The sequence below is a fragment of the Marmota flaviventris genome, chromosome 14 (genome assembly GCF_047511675.1).
Source record: "Marmota flaviventris isolate mMarFla1 chromosome 14, mMarFla1.hap1, whole genome shotgun sequence".
Taxonomy (NCBI): domain Eukaryota; kingdom Metazoa; phylum Chordata; class Mammalia; order Rodentia; family Sciuridae; genus Marmota; species Marmota flaviventris.
In genome coordinates, this window is record NC_092511.1 from 18,162,038 (window position 1) to 18,175,257 (window position 13,220).

Consider the following 13,220-nt stretch of genomic DNA (forward strand, 5'->3'; position numbering starts at 1 on the left):
TCTATATGACTATTTAAGAATTCCTTCGAAAACAAAATTAGAAAGTAAACAAATGGGGAAAAATCACGACAAATTATTATGATCAATTAATATTTTTAATGTTCAGAGAGCTATTAAAATAGATAATGAATACATCAAGACCTCAAATAATTTACTGAAGGAAATAAAACTGACTAATAAATGTTAACATTACTAATAAGAAAGAAAATGAATACGAAGTTTTGTTCTGTTTCTGCTTATAAACTTACATTAAAAAAAAAAAAAAAAAAAACGGGCACAGTGGCATATGCCTGTAATCCCAGGGGCTCAGGAGTCTAAGAGAAGCTAAGGCAGGAGAATCATGAGTTCAAAGCTAGCCTCAGAGACTTAGGAAGGCCCTAAGCAACTCAGTGAGACCCTGTCTCTAAATAAAATATTAAAAAAGGACAGGGGGCTAGGTTGTGGCTCAGCGGTACAGTGCTCATCTAGTACATGTGAGGCACTGGGTTCGATCCTCAGCACCACATAAAAATAAATTAAAAATAAAGTAAAGATATTAAAAAATAAAAGGACTGGGGGGTGGTTAGGGTTGTGGCTCAGTGGTAGAGCACTTGCCTAGCATGTGTGAGGCATTGGGTTCGATTCTCAGCAATGAATATAAATAAATGAATAAAATAAAGGCCCATCAACAACTATAAAAAAAGGATTGAGGATGTGGGTCAGTGGTTAGAGTGCCCCCTTGGGTTTAATCCTTGGTACCCAAAAAAAAAAAAAAAAAACCACCTTGGCTAATACCCAGGGGCTAGCAATGGTGAGAGAAACTGGGTGCTTGTAGACATAGCCTAAAGAAGTAAAAATCAGAATAATTCTTCAGAAGATAATTTGAAAATATATACCAAGAATCCCAGGCTGAGGCTTAGTGGTAGAGTGCTTGCCTCACATGTGTGAGGCATTGGGTTCAATCCTCAGCACCACATAAAAATGAAAGAAAAAAAGGAAGGAAGAAGGAAAGGAATAAGGGGAGAAAGGAAGAAAGAAAGAATATGTCCATCTCCAAATAAAAAATTATTTAAAAAAGAAAAGAATCCTACCAACTTAATTTCCTTAATCTGTCATAAGGAAATAATAGTAAATATGAAAAATGCTTATTTACAAAGATGTTCATGGCAGCATTAGTAATTACAGAAAAAAAATGAAAATAATGTTAAGTGTCCAACAATGGAATATACTAAGCCAAGTGTAATGCTACCACCTTTAAAATCAAATCCATATATGTGAATTAAATCCTAATAAAACTAATTTTTTAAACAGTTAAAATATATTAATATAAGAAGTACTATATAGGGTTGGGGTTGTAGCTCAGTGGTAGAGCACTTACCTAGCACATGTGAAACAACTAATAAACCATGTAACATGAAAACTGCTTATGTTCTTAGAATTTAAATGTGTATATTTATCATTATGAGAAAAACAGTAGCAAAAAAGCAATACTTATCAAGTGCCAAGCCCTTGCTATCACTGATAACACCATTATGAGGGCCACCCTAGGAGGGTCTCCAGACCTTAGGCATTCACTAATTGTTAAGACTGACCCAAGATAAATCACACTTTTTAAAGGAAGCCTCACTAAATATTTTCATGGGCCCTTGGGAATGTTAAAAACAAATTTTTGAGACTTAATTGAATTTTATTTCAGAAAAGAAAGGCAAGATTAATAGTGCCCCTCACTCAGACAGTAGTACAGAGCAGAGTCCTCGTTAACCTAACCAATGAACAGGCCTGATTATTACTATTATATTTATTATGATATGGTCATATCAAATATATTGCCTATTCATCCTTACTACAACAAAGATAAGTATTATTATGATATCACTTTTTTATTCCAGAACTGGAGATTGAACCCAGGGCCTCACACTTGATAAGCAAGTGTTCCATCAGTGACCTACATCCCCAGCAATTTTAAATTTTGAGACAGGGTCTGGCTAAGTTGCCAACACCGCTCAAACTTGTGATCCTCTTGCCTCTGCCTCCCTAAGTAGCTGGGATTACAGGCATGTGTCACCACACCTGGCTGAAATCTTCACTTTCTAAAGAAAAAACCTGAGATTTAGTGAAATTGTTATACTTACAAAGTTAATAGGCTGAGCTGGAACTAAAATCTCAATTAGTAAAACCCACTGTTCCTTACGACAATGTTACATTGTAATATGTATACAATATATACATAGATACAAACAAACAAAAAAGACTCAGGAAAGGGGACACCAAAACATAATTGTCAGTGGATAATAGTTAAAAAAAAAAAAAAGTCATTCCAAATCTATCTTGCAAAGTTTCAACAACTGGCATGTATTGCTTTCATAAAAGTGTTTAAGTTACATATGAGAAACAAAGTTAAATTTAAAGGGGAAAAAAGATTTATAAAGGAATTGAATTTACCCTAAATGACAATTACATTGTTAATATGTATTAAGTGCTCATTTATTCTTCTTCACCACCAGCAATAAGTATATCTCAAAATTAAATTAGCAAATTAAGAGAACATCTCTTATCAAAGCCAGAACAGAAGTCAGAAACAAAACAGGCTGGGGAGAAAAAGAGTTGAGGTCTAATCAAATGTGTTCACAGCCTGGAAAAAGATAGGAAAGGAACTTGAAGTCTCCAAAGATTAAAAACTCAGGGCTTGTTCTCTGGGACTTCTGGTGAAGGCTTCTAGTGGACTAGCCTATCAATTCATCAAACTTCCCAATGCTTTTCAGAATCTTACCAAGATGAGGTCAGAACTCTCCCTCCAACTTCTCCCATTACATTAATAAAGGGGGGAATCAGAAGAGAAATTTAAAGCTGTTTTATGGGAGTACAGATATACAACCTAGAAGATTCAAACATTCTGAACTGTAAAAAAATATACTGGGGTCAAAGGATTTATTCCTTAGACTTTCCCACAGGCAAGGTTAGTAATCCTCTAAATTATTTTAAACAACCTCCCAGAACTTGTTTTTACTCAAGTTTAGTCTCTGGGCTTCTTCCTCTTTCCCTTCTCCCCCACTAGCCTGCAAAGCCCAGTTTCAATATTATTTCCTCAGTGTAAGTCTTTCTACTTATATACTAAGATGGTTGATTCACTTCTTGACATCACCAGCATCACCATGAGCACTCAAATCAACAAATTTTTACTGTGTCATCAGAGGTATAAGAGAAGGGAATGCAGAAGAAGAATAAGACCTAAAGTTATAATTCCATATAACTGCTATAATTATGAAGGATAGAAGAAGGACACCTTAGGAAAGTTCAAAATTATTAGATGAACAATCCCCAAGGAAATGACTCCTAAACTGAGTGACAAAAGACTTAACAACAGGTATCCAGTAGCTGGCTATAAGAAGGAAGGAGATTTTTAGGAATTGGGAAGAAAAATGGCCAACAGCACAGAGAAAGTCTGACAATTTAAAAGACAATGTCAAAGGACTTTGTAAATGGGGCTACTCTAGCACTACCTCATAGGAAAAATTGTAAAAATTAAATGAATAAATGTAAAACAATTAGTATATATTAACATAAGAAGTATTATACAGGGTTGGGGTAGTAGCTCAGTGGTAGAGCACTTACCTAGCACTTAATGAAGCACTAGGTTCAATCCTCAGCACCACATAAAAATAAATAAAATAAAGGTATTATGTCCATCTATAATTAAAAAAAAATTTTTTAAATAAGTACTATATAAATGTTAGCTATTATTATTTTTTAAATTCACACACACACACACTCACCCAAAAAAAAGAACTAAGAAACAAATTGGGGGTAGGAGGATAATACCTATACCTTAGAGGTTTTACTCTTAATATATAAAGAATTCTTAGGGGCTAGGGATATAGCACTTGCCTATCATGTGCCAGGCCCTAAGTTTGATTCCCAACACCATAAAAACAACAAAAAAATCTTAGAAATAAATGAAATAAGCATGTCAGTGAAAAAAAGAAAAAGGCAGAGATCAGTATTTCTCAAGAAAAATGAAAAAAATCAGAACCTTTTTTAATTACTCAGAGAGAAATTCAAAAAAGGTAGTCAAAACTGGATTTTTTTAAGTCAATGTTTCCAAGGATATGGGGAAACAAGACTGGTTTTACTCATACTTTGATACTGATGAATTTTTCTGAAAGACAACTCAGTGATATATTTACATGGGCCTTAGAGATACCCATACCTTTTAATCCAATATTTCCACTACTAGAAATTTATTATAAGGAATTAATCACAAGTGTGAACGCAAATACAGCTACAAGGACATTGAATATGGCATAATTTAAAATAACAAAAAATAGAAACTACGTTAATATTAGATGAACAATATAGTAAAGCACAGTATCAAAGTCAGACTGAGATCATATCCTAGATCTACCAATCACTAGCTGTGTGATCTTAGGCAAATTATTAAACCTATCCTTGCTCAATTTTCCCAAGTGTAAAGTAAGTAACAGAACACCTGCTACAGAGAAGCTAAAGAGTAAAAATACATATAGTATCTCAAAAAAAATAACTAGGATATACTAAATACTTACTAAATGTTAGATATTACAAATATTCAGTAGTAGCAGGGTCATATCATAAAGCCAATAAATATATACTGTGAGCTAGGCATGGTGGTGAACACCTGTAATCCCAGCAACTCAGGAGGCTGAGGCAGGAGGATCAAAAGTTTGGGATTTGTCTCAGCAACTGAGTGAGACTATCTCAAAAAAATAAAAAGGGCTGGAGATGTGGCTCCAGTGGTAAAGCACCGCTGGGTTCGATACCCAGTACCAAAAAAAAAAAAAAGGATATTGTAGATACATATATAGTGAAATAGAACAATGTTTTGATAATGCCAATAAGCTAAAAAGTAAATTACACAACAGGTGAGGGATGTCGCTCAATGGTATAGTACTTGCCTAGCATGTTTAAGACCCTGGGTACAATCCCCAAAACTGCCCCCCCCCCCGAAAAAATAGTAAGCTACATAAGAGAATACATGATATAATTCATTCTATCATCTGCAAAGAAAAAATCCTAGAAGGAGATCTATCAAAATATTAACAATGCTCACTGGGTTCGGTGGTGCATGCCTGTAATCCCAGCAATTTAGGAGACTGAGTCAGGAGGATTGAAAGTTCAAAGCCAGCCTCAGCAACTTGGTGAGGTGCTAAGCAACGCAGTGAGAACCTGTCTCTAAATAAAATACAAACAAGGGATTGGGGTGTGGCTCAGTGGTTAAGTGCCCCTGAGTTCAATCCCTGGTACCAAAACAAATAAAATAAAATAATAATGGTTATCTTTAGGTAATATGATTATTCGTGACTATTATGCTCTTTAAATTTTTCTACAGCTTTCCAATTTTCTACACAGAACATTTATTATTCAGCACCATAAAAAATAGTACACATAAAAAATCAATAGAATTTTAAAACAAACACAATGCAGCACTTTTAGGAAAAATCAAAATAAAGCATCTATTTTAAACCATTTGAAAAATCTCTGTTCTAGGCTCACAATGTGCCTGGAGATTTTCTTTCTTTCTTCCACCTGGCTTAAGTGAATAGAAAAATGAAATATTCAGTGATCTGTGGGGCACAAACCAAATAATACTACTAAAACAATAAACATTTATCTTAAATGCGGTATTCTGAAATACTGTTAAGTTTCTGATTTTACACTAAGGATACCCTTTACTCATAAAATATCCATAATAATCCTTTAATTTTGAATTCCTAATTTTTATGGCAACAAAAAGCTTCACTCAATCACTTCCCTTACTTAGACACACTCCCTACCACACTTCCCACTTATTTTCTCCATGGCACTTAGCAATTCTAATTTCTATACACATTATTGTCTCTGCTCCCTTTGTTGAATGTAAGTACCACTACAGCAGAGTTTTCTGTATATTCTGTTCACTGGTTACAGGATTAGTGTTTGGACCAGTTTCTAACACATGAGCATTCGGTTTTTGCTAAATGAGAGAATGAACAAATGAATTCCACACCATGAATTATAAGTAACTTCTGTTGATCTTAACTTTTAAAGAGGAAAGAAAGTAATTGGGAATAAAGAAAGTTAAAGCAGAAAGGGGAGAAATACTTTTTTTTTAAGAGAGAGAGAGAGAATTTTGTTAATATTTATTTTTTAGTTATCGGCGGACACAACATCTTTGTTTGTATGTGGTGCTGAGGATCGAACCCGGGCCACACGCCCTACCACTTGAGCCACATCCTCAGCCCTTTTTTTTGTTGTTGTTAATCAGTGAAGATAAAGATGAGAAAAAGTAACCTCGTGAAAAGAACAAGATTAACAATGGATTTAAGAGTAAACTGCAGCATGTGCTCTTTCAAAATGCAAATTACCCCATGTTATAAAGACCATAAAGCTCAGGTACTGGAGAGGTTTGGAGTTACAGGGTATCTAATCTAAATGGCTCTTTCCATCCCAATCATCCAAGTTACTCAGCTCTCTGGAACACAGTGGAACCCTAAGAGTAGGAACCAGGATGCTGAAAGAAGAAGGTAAAAACTTTAAGTAAGAATCAATGGAATGAGAACCAGACATGCTGGGAATGATGGAAGGACAGGGAATGCCTTCCAATATAGATTGTCTCTGCAGCAAGACAAAAATCCATTTATAAGCATTTCACTAGAACTTTAGCAAAGGAAAACCTAAAATGCTTCTAGTAAGAAGGCTTTTCTTCTATCACTTGGATTTTCAGGACTTAATTTAAAAGATTAAAGAAGGAATGCTACATTTGCATTCCCAATCCATCCATATCACTCCCAACAAATTTCATTAATCTTTGAAGTTCTTACTTAAACTCCCTAAAAGTATTTCAAGTTTACTAAAAAGTAAAGGCACCAATGTCATATAAGTTGTGAGATTTATTAACTTCAATTTCTCAATTCTTATATTCAAGTGGTCATTTTACAAGCTCCACAAGGCATATTAGATGGAAGACTGAGGAAGAAGGGGTAGTAGTGTGGTTAAGTGTCCAAATATGGCAGTACTTCAGCAAAAATGAAATTGCAAAGCAGAGGTTACCAGGGCCCTCCTAAAGGTCAGTGGAAACCCAGCCAGCTCCTTATCTATTTGGATACTATGCGCAATTTGATACTATTCTTTCCCAACATCAATCTCTCTAATCAAGTCCTCTTTTCACCTGAATTTAAAGATTTTCAAGTGATAATCCAAAGTAATAGAAATTAAAGGGACTAAATGGGCAGATGCTTTGTTGGGTGTTAGGAGATGGGAATATGTGTCAGTTCTTCTACTCTATTTTCCAGACTTCTTATATGGATTATTTTGATAAGATTAAAATGAAGGGCAAAAAGCTAATTTCTTTCCCAGTTACTAAAACAAAGATCCCTTCCTCCCCCAAACAAAGAAATAAGCTAAATTAGTTCGAAATTTCTGACTGAGCAAGTTGGAATAATAACAGGTAACATTACCCACTGACACTAAGCAGCAGTCACTCTACTAGGCCCATTACGTACAGCACTGATATGAGTTCTATCCCCATTTCACAGATGTGGAAACAGTAACTTAGAGAATTAGAGTAATTTGCCCAAGGTCATACAGTTATTTAGTATTGGGGCTAGGGGTAGGAGGTCTAATTTGAGAGCCTGTATTCTCATCTAGTATAGTTATGATGACAATATGCAAAATTTTTATTAAACTACATATACTTTTTCTAAAATAAACATACATTCACAAATAAAAGAATCCAGAAAACATAAAACAGTTGGTTAAATAAGACAAGTTAAATGTCTACCAGCTGGAAGTAGACCCCTAAATGTCTACACCATAATCACTACTGAGTTAGCTTCACAGTAAACAACTAAATTATTCAGTGTTCTGATGTAGTTGTAAAATTCTTTTTAGTTGAATCTCTCAAAATGCTACTATACATTCTTCAAATGAAATAGGCTGCCCTCTTAGGAATTGTGAAAATACATTAATTCTTGATGTATTCACTGTCCTAGTTCTGTTCAGTTTCCTCCCTTCCTCCCCAACTTCCGCTCTGCCTTCATATCCTTTAAGACCAGTTAAGTTCCTCTTTCTTAAGAATATCTATCTATATGCATGCTTTACCCAAGAGAACGCAAACATTAGTGTCTGTGCTCAATAACTGTAGGGTGATACAAACTTAAAAAAATGAACTCAAGCAGAAAAAGAGCATTTCTAATGCATCTTCTGCTTTAGATCTATGCAACTACAGAACTAATTCTAAACATTCTTATTTTTCTGCTTTATACTTGGAATCCTGTCTTTCACAATTTCTTGTCCTGTTTTTCAAAATATTTTTTCCACAAACTTTCCCATAAATGAGAAATTTTAAAAACAGGCCAGGTGTGGTGGCATACTCCTATAATCCCAGTAGCTTGGGAGGCTGAAGCAGGAGAATTGCAAATTCAAAGCCAGCTTCAGCAATTTAGCGAGGCCCTAAATGACTCAGAGAGACCCTGTCTCAAAATAAAATTAAAAATAAGGCTGAGAGCCTCCCAGCTGGATTCTGTCCCCACCCTGCCCCAAATATCAGGCACTAGGATCTTTCATTATTGCTGTTGTTCTTGTTGTTATTATAAAATTTCATCTAGATATAAGCTTTGCTAAATAAATAAACTGCTGATATTTTTCCTAAAAAAAAATAAATAAATAAGGCTGAGAATGTGGCTCAGTGGTTAAGTACCTTGGGTTCAATCATCAATACCAAAAACTAAAAAGTGAAACAAGGAAATGTACTGTTAAATGGTAGTATATCACATTTTAGTAATGTAAATAACTTATTCTAAATCATTTCTAAAATTTAAATGTTTTATAAGTACAGTGTATAAAAAAATTTTGGTTATTTATCAATACCTAGTATGTACTTTCATTCATTAAATAAATAATTATTTAATGCCCATATAACTTTTTTTTCCCTGAACCAAGATGAGTGGACACAGGTGCTGAAGGATCCTGGCTTGAAATCTAGCTCTTGTACTTAGAAGCTCAGAGATGTAGTCAGTTAAACTCCAGGTTAACATTTCATTTATTTATTTGATGGGAGGACAATAATTACTTCTAGGGTCTTGATGAGTTTAAATAATTATGTAAAAAATAGCACAGGCCTAAAATTAGTAAGTACTTTAAAAATGACAACCACAATAGACACCTTATAATACTTAAGAAAGTATAGTTGAAAGAGATGGCTGATAAATGTTCTCTCTTATTAAAAAGATAGAAAATTGTGAAACACTATATTAAAGATATATTAAAACTAAAAATCCAAGGGATGTGGAGGCCTACACATGTAATCCAGCCACTCAGGAGGCAAGAGGACTGCAAATTCAAGGCCAGTCTCAGCAACTTGGTGAGAACCTGTCTGGACCTCCGGAGGGCCTAGGGATGTAGCTCAGCGGCAGAATGCCCCTGGTTTTGATCCCCAGTTATCTTTCTCCAAACGTGTATTCGTATACACACAGAGAATGCTAAAAATCCTAAGGTTATGTAAGAAATTTTCCACTTTTTAAAGAGAGATATACTAACTACATAGGTTAAAAGATAAAAATAGGAAAACATGAAAAAGATGGATAAAGAAAACCCTGAAAGCTGTCAAGCATGGGTAATTAGTGTATTCTATTTTTGTGAAAATACAAAAATTTTAAGCCATAAATCCCCAGAATGAGCCTAACATATTTCCTCATATTCGGGAGAAATCAGGATTTGAACCTTGAGATGTGTTGAACTAACAATGGTACTCAATAATTTAATACTGGTCAAGTTTTCTCAAACCAGTCTACTTTTCAATATAAAAGTGAACACAGGGAATACTTACTGAATGTATTAAAGGGTAAAAAATGCAAGCTTTTCAGCTGCTTGTTAGTACTACAGCAGCAATACACATCCCCTAACCCCAGTGTTCTTCAAAAAATACTTCCACTTTAAAAATTTAAGGCAATCACAGACACGGCCTCCAAACCTAAAGGTGAGCACATCAGAGTTGCCACTAACTTCAAATTGTGAAGAACTCCATTATTAATTCGTATAAAGATTTTGTGTGATGTTTCTCGGTTGCCTCTAGGTCTTATTTTTCACTTTTTTTTTTTTAGATGTATCGCTGCATAACAATAGAGTACTACCCGCACGCACGGAGAGAGTGGCCATTAATTTCTTTGAGAGGCTTAAGAAGCTTAACGTACAGTCCTGGTACCTAAATTAAGCTGACTAACAACACAAAATTTCAAGTCACACCTTGCCTATCTCTGCGCAAGCAAGTCAACACTAGTAAAACAGACCAGGAGCACGGAGTAAAGCCCTAATCTCTGTGCTAACCTTAATTCCTATCGTCAAGAGGTCGGCTCTGTCAAAAATATTCTTAACTCACTATGAATCTGCGTTTCAAGTGAAGCCTACTAGCTCTCGGCAATAGTTCAGCAACAAAGCACAAGATCCATAAATCCAATAGAGCCTATGTCTGCAGAACGAAAGCCCTCTGCAGTTTCAGTCTCGGTTTACCCATTCATTATGCACAGGCAGGCGTCGTTCTCGTTTTTATGAGCAATAAACTTTATTCTGGCTTCAGAGATCACACCTCTCCGCGCCCCGGGCAGACCCTGGAACTCAGCAACGCCCAAGTCAGATTTTCACCTTCCCCAACTTTGATCCCGGCGAGAGCTGACGCCCAGCATCCTCCTGTCGTCCTCCCGTGACTCGGGCCACTTTGACGCACCGGGATGCGGCTCACCTGACACTCTGCACCAACCACTACCAAAGGGGAAAACCCACTCCGCCAAAATAAAATGGGTCCCCGAGGAAGCGTGCGGGTGTCCCTAAGCCGGTCTTCTGCCACGCCGCCCAGGCCCCTAGCGGCCTCCGCCACCTGCCCGACGAGGCCGCGCGCGGCTGGGGCCCGGCGCGCCGCAGGGAGCAGGCTGCGGGTCCCGGCCGGCCCGGCGTCCGCCCGGCGGCGCGGGGGCAGGAACCCGGGGCCGAAGGTTTCCGCCCGGCGCGGCCAACCCGGCAGGGGCCTAGCGCGGGGGCCGCCCGGGCTCCCGACCCCCGCCCCGGCCATCCGGGACGCGCGCCGCCACAGCCCGGCCCGCCAAGCTACGGGCGGCGGCGGTGGCGGCGGCGCCCGCACCTGCCCCGCGCCCTGCGGCAGCCCGGGTGAGCGGCTTCACCCACCTGGCGTCCCCGCCGCGTCTGCACGTCAGGCGCGACCCCGCGCTCCTCAGCACTCCCGGCGCGGGTGCGGGCGGGCGCCGGGAGACCCTGCTCGGCCGCCGCCCGGTGGGTCGTAAGGCCGCCGCCCGCGAACCTGTTGCGCAGCCTGTCAGGGACGCTCGGCTCCGCCGGCGCCGCCTCAGCCCCACAACAACATGGCGGCCGCGGCCTCCGCAGGAAGCCGGGGGGCGGGGAGGCGGGCGCCGGGCCGGGCAGCCGATGGCCCGCCCGCCGGGCACTGCCGGGCACCGGCTCCCCACCCTCGGGAGCCCCACGCGGCCGGCGCGGCTCCTCACCCCCGGAGCCCCGAGGCGCCGGACCCCGCGGGCCTTGCCCGAAGTCTTCTCTGTCCTCCGAGAGGCTACGAAGCCCCGGACCTGGCAGCCCTTCCTGGAGCTGGGACGACCCACCTGGCTCCTCCTCCCCGAGGTGACATGCTGAGGTTGGGTGGTGCGTTTCCTGCCACAGTGGACCCCAGGGTTTCGGAAAGGGCCAGGCGGTGCCCAGCTCGTCCCTTTCTCTCTACGTGGGACGCTCCTTGGAGCCTTCGCACGCACGGAAGGTCTCGCCACGGATCCGGGGACACCGATGCCCTGGGAATTGGGGCACGGGCGTTGGCAAGAGGTTGCTCCCACCCTTGGTCACGGGACCGTTCCGGGCCTCTGGAACCCGTCCCAGGCACCGCTGCAGGACTTCACCGTATCCAAGCATCACCCATTCCCCTTCCCTCACCCTCTTTCCTAACTCACAGAAAGGGCCGACGAGGAGAACCCTGTACCCCACTCACTCTAGCAACTCCCCGTGTACTCTGACCCAGCTGGCTCCAGAAGACTGTCTCCCCCAGACCCTTCTGCCCGCAGGAGCTAAGTAGCTTACCCATCCCACAGCCACCGGACGGTGACTCTCAAACTCGGAATTTTTACCCCCTCCCAGTTCCTGATCTCCTCACAAAAGACCAGACTTGATCCACCTACCTGCGCCCAGGGCTTGCCCTTGACACAGCTTGCTTTCCAGAGAAAGGCTTTCTTTGTGATTGAGGTGAGGAAGGAGTCAGTAGTTCCTAATGAGCAAAATAGAGCTGTCTGTTGGTTTTTAGAGGCAGGGACAGGACCGATCTGAGGTACAAAACTCATATCCATATGACTTCCTTTGATGCAGGAGATCAAATGACTCTGGCTTTCTTACCATTTCTTACCTGTTGCGGCAGGTGAAGGTAGCCAGGCTGGCAGCAATGCCCAGGCCTATCTAAACTGGCCAGCCAGCTCTCGTGAGGAATTTAGCAAACATCAACAGTGATGAACAGGCTTTTCTCGCTCTCACACTCAGAGTTTTTCCTGACAGACAAGTCCTGAATGTCTATGATGTAGAAAGGTCTGACTCCTTGGTATTAGTCTAGGAGGTCCCTCACTTCCTGGTGACCAATCAATATGTTCTCCTTTGCAAGCAAACCACTCTTGGGCACATGGTCTCATTCCCATTTCAGACTTCAGCAATTAATTGTAGTGGTTCTTTTTGGAGCTCATAGTCAAGGGTCTAAGCCTCTGAGTCTTTCCCAACCACTTGGTAACATCAAACCTATTTTTTATTCTTGATAGGCAGATAGCCAGTCTCCATTTCCCTCCCATCATTGATCAATGTCATTTGTGTTTCAAGGTTCTGGACCTGGTATAATTCACCCCGAGTCCTCATTCTCTCTGAACAAGGTGCCAAATCCTTGGCTGGACAAAAGTGGAATTTGTAGGAAGAGATGTTTACTAAGAAAAAAAAAAAAAAAACATTGAATCGCCTCTCTAAGATAAACTAAAAAGATAATAACCTCTGATAGGAACTGGCATACTGTACATAGGCCAAGCACTAAACTATATCCCAGGGTTTCCTTCAGAACTTTGAGGCCACTCTGTCCATCCCATTCTACTCTGTCACAGCCCCAAATACAGGATTCATTCAATCATCTATCCCCACAAGTATATAGAATTTGGACAATATTAAGCATTTGGCTGTTAGATATAAGT

At 40.0% G+C, this 13,220-nt stretch overlaps 1 protein-coding gene across 4 annotated transcripts in view; it reads right to left on the reverse strand.

The window, feature by feature from the left end:
- Itsn2 (intersectin 2) overlaps positions 1-11,772 on the reverse strand; it is a 126,648-nt gene extending 114,876 nt beyond the window's left edge. For 2 of the 4 annotated variants that reach the window (XM_027937896.2, XM_071601384.1), the window contains exon 1: positions 11,170-11,370. The gene's annotated coding sequence lies outside the window, so the exon portion shown is untranslated. Of the gene's footprint in view, positions 1-11,169; positions 11,371-11,504; positions 11,574-11,618 lie in introns of those variants that run through there. The other 2 variants (XM_071601381.1, XM_071601382.1) reach the window with 2 other exon arrangements.
- Positions 11,773-13,220: the final 1,448 nt, after the last annotated feature.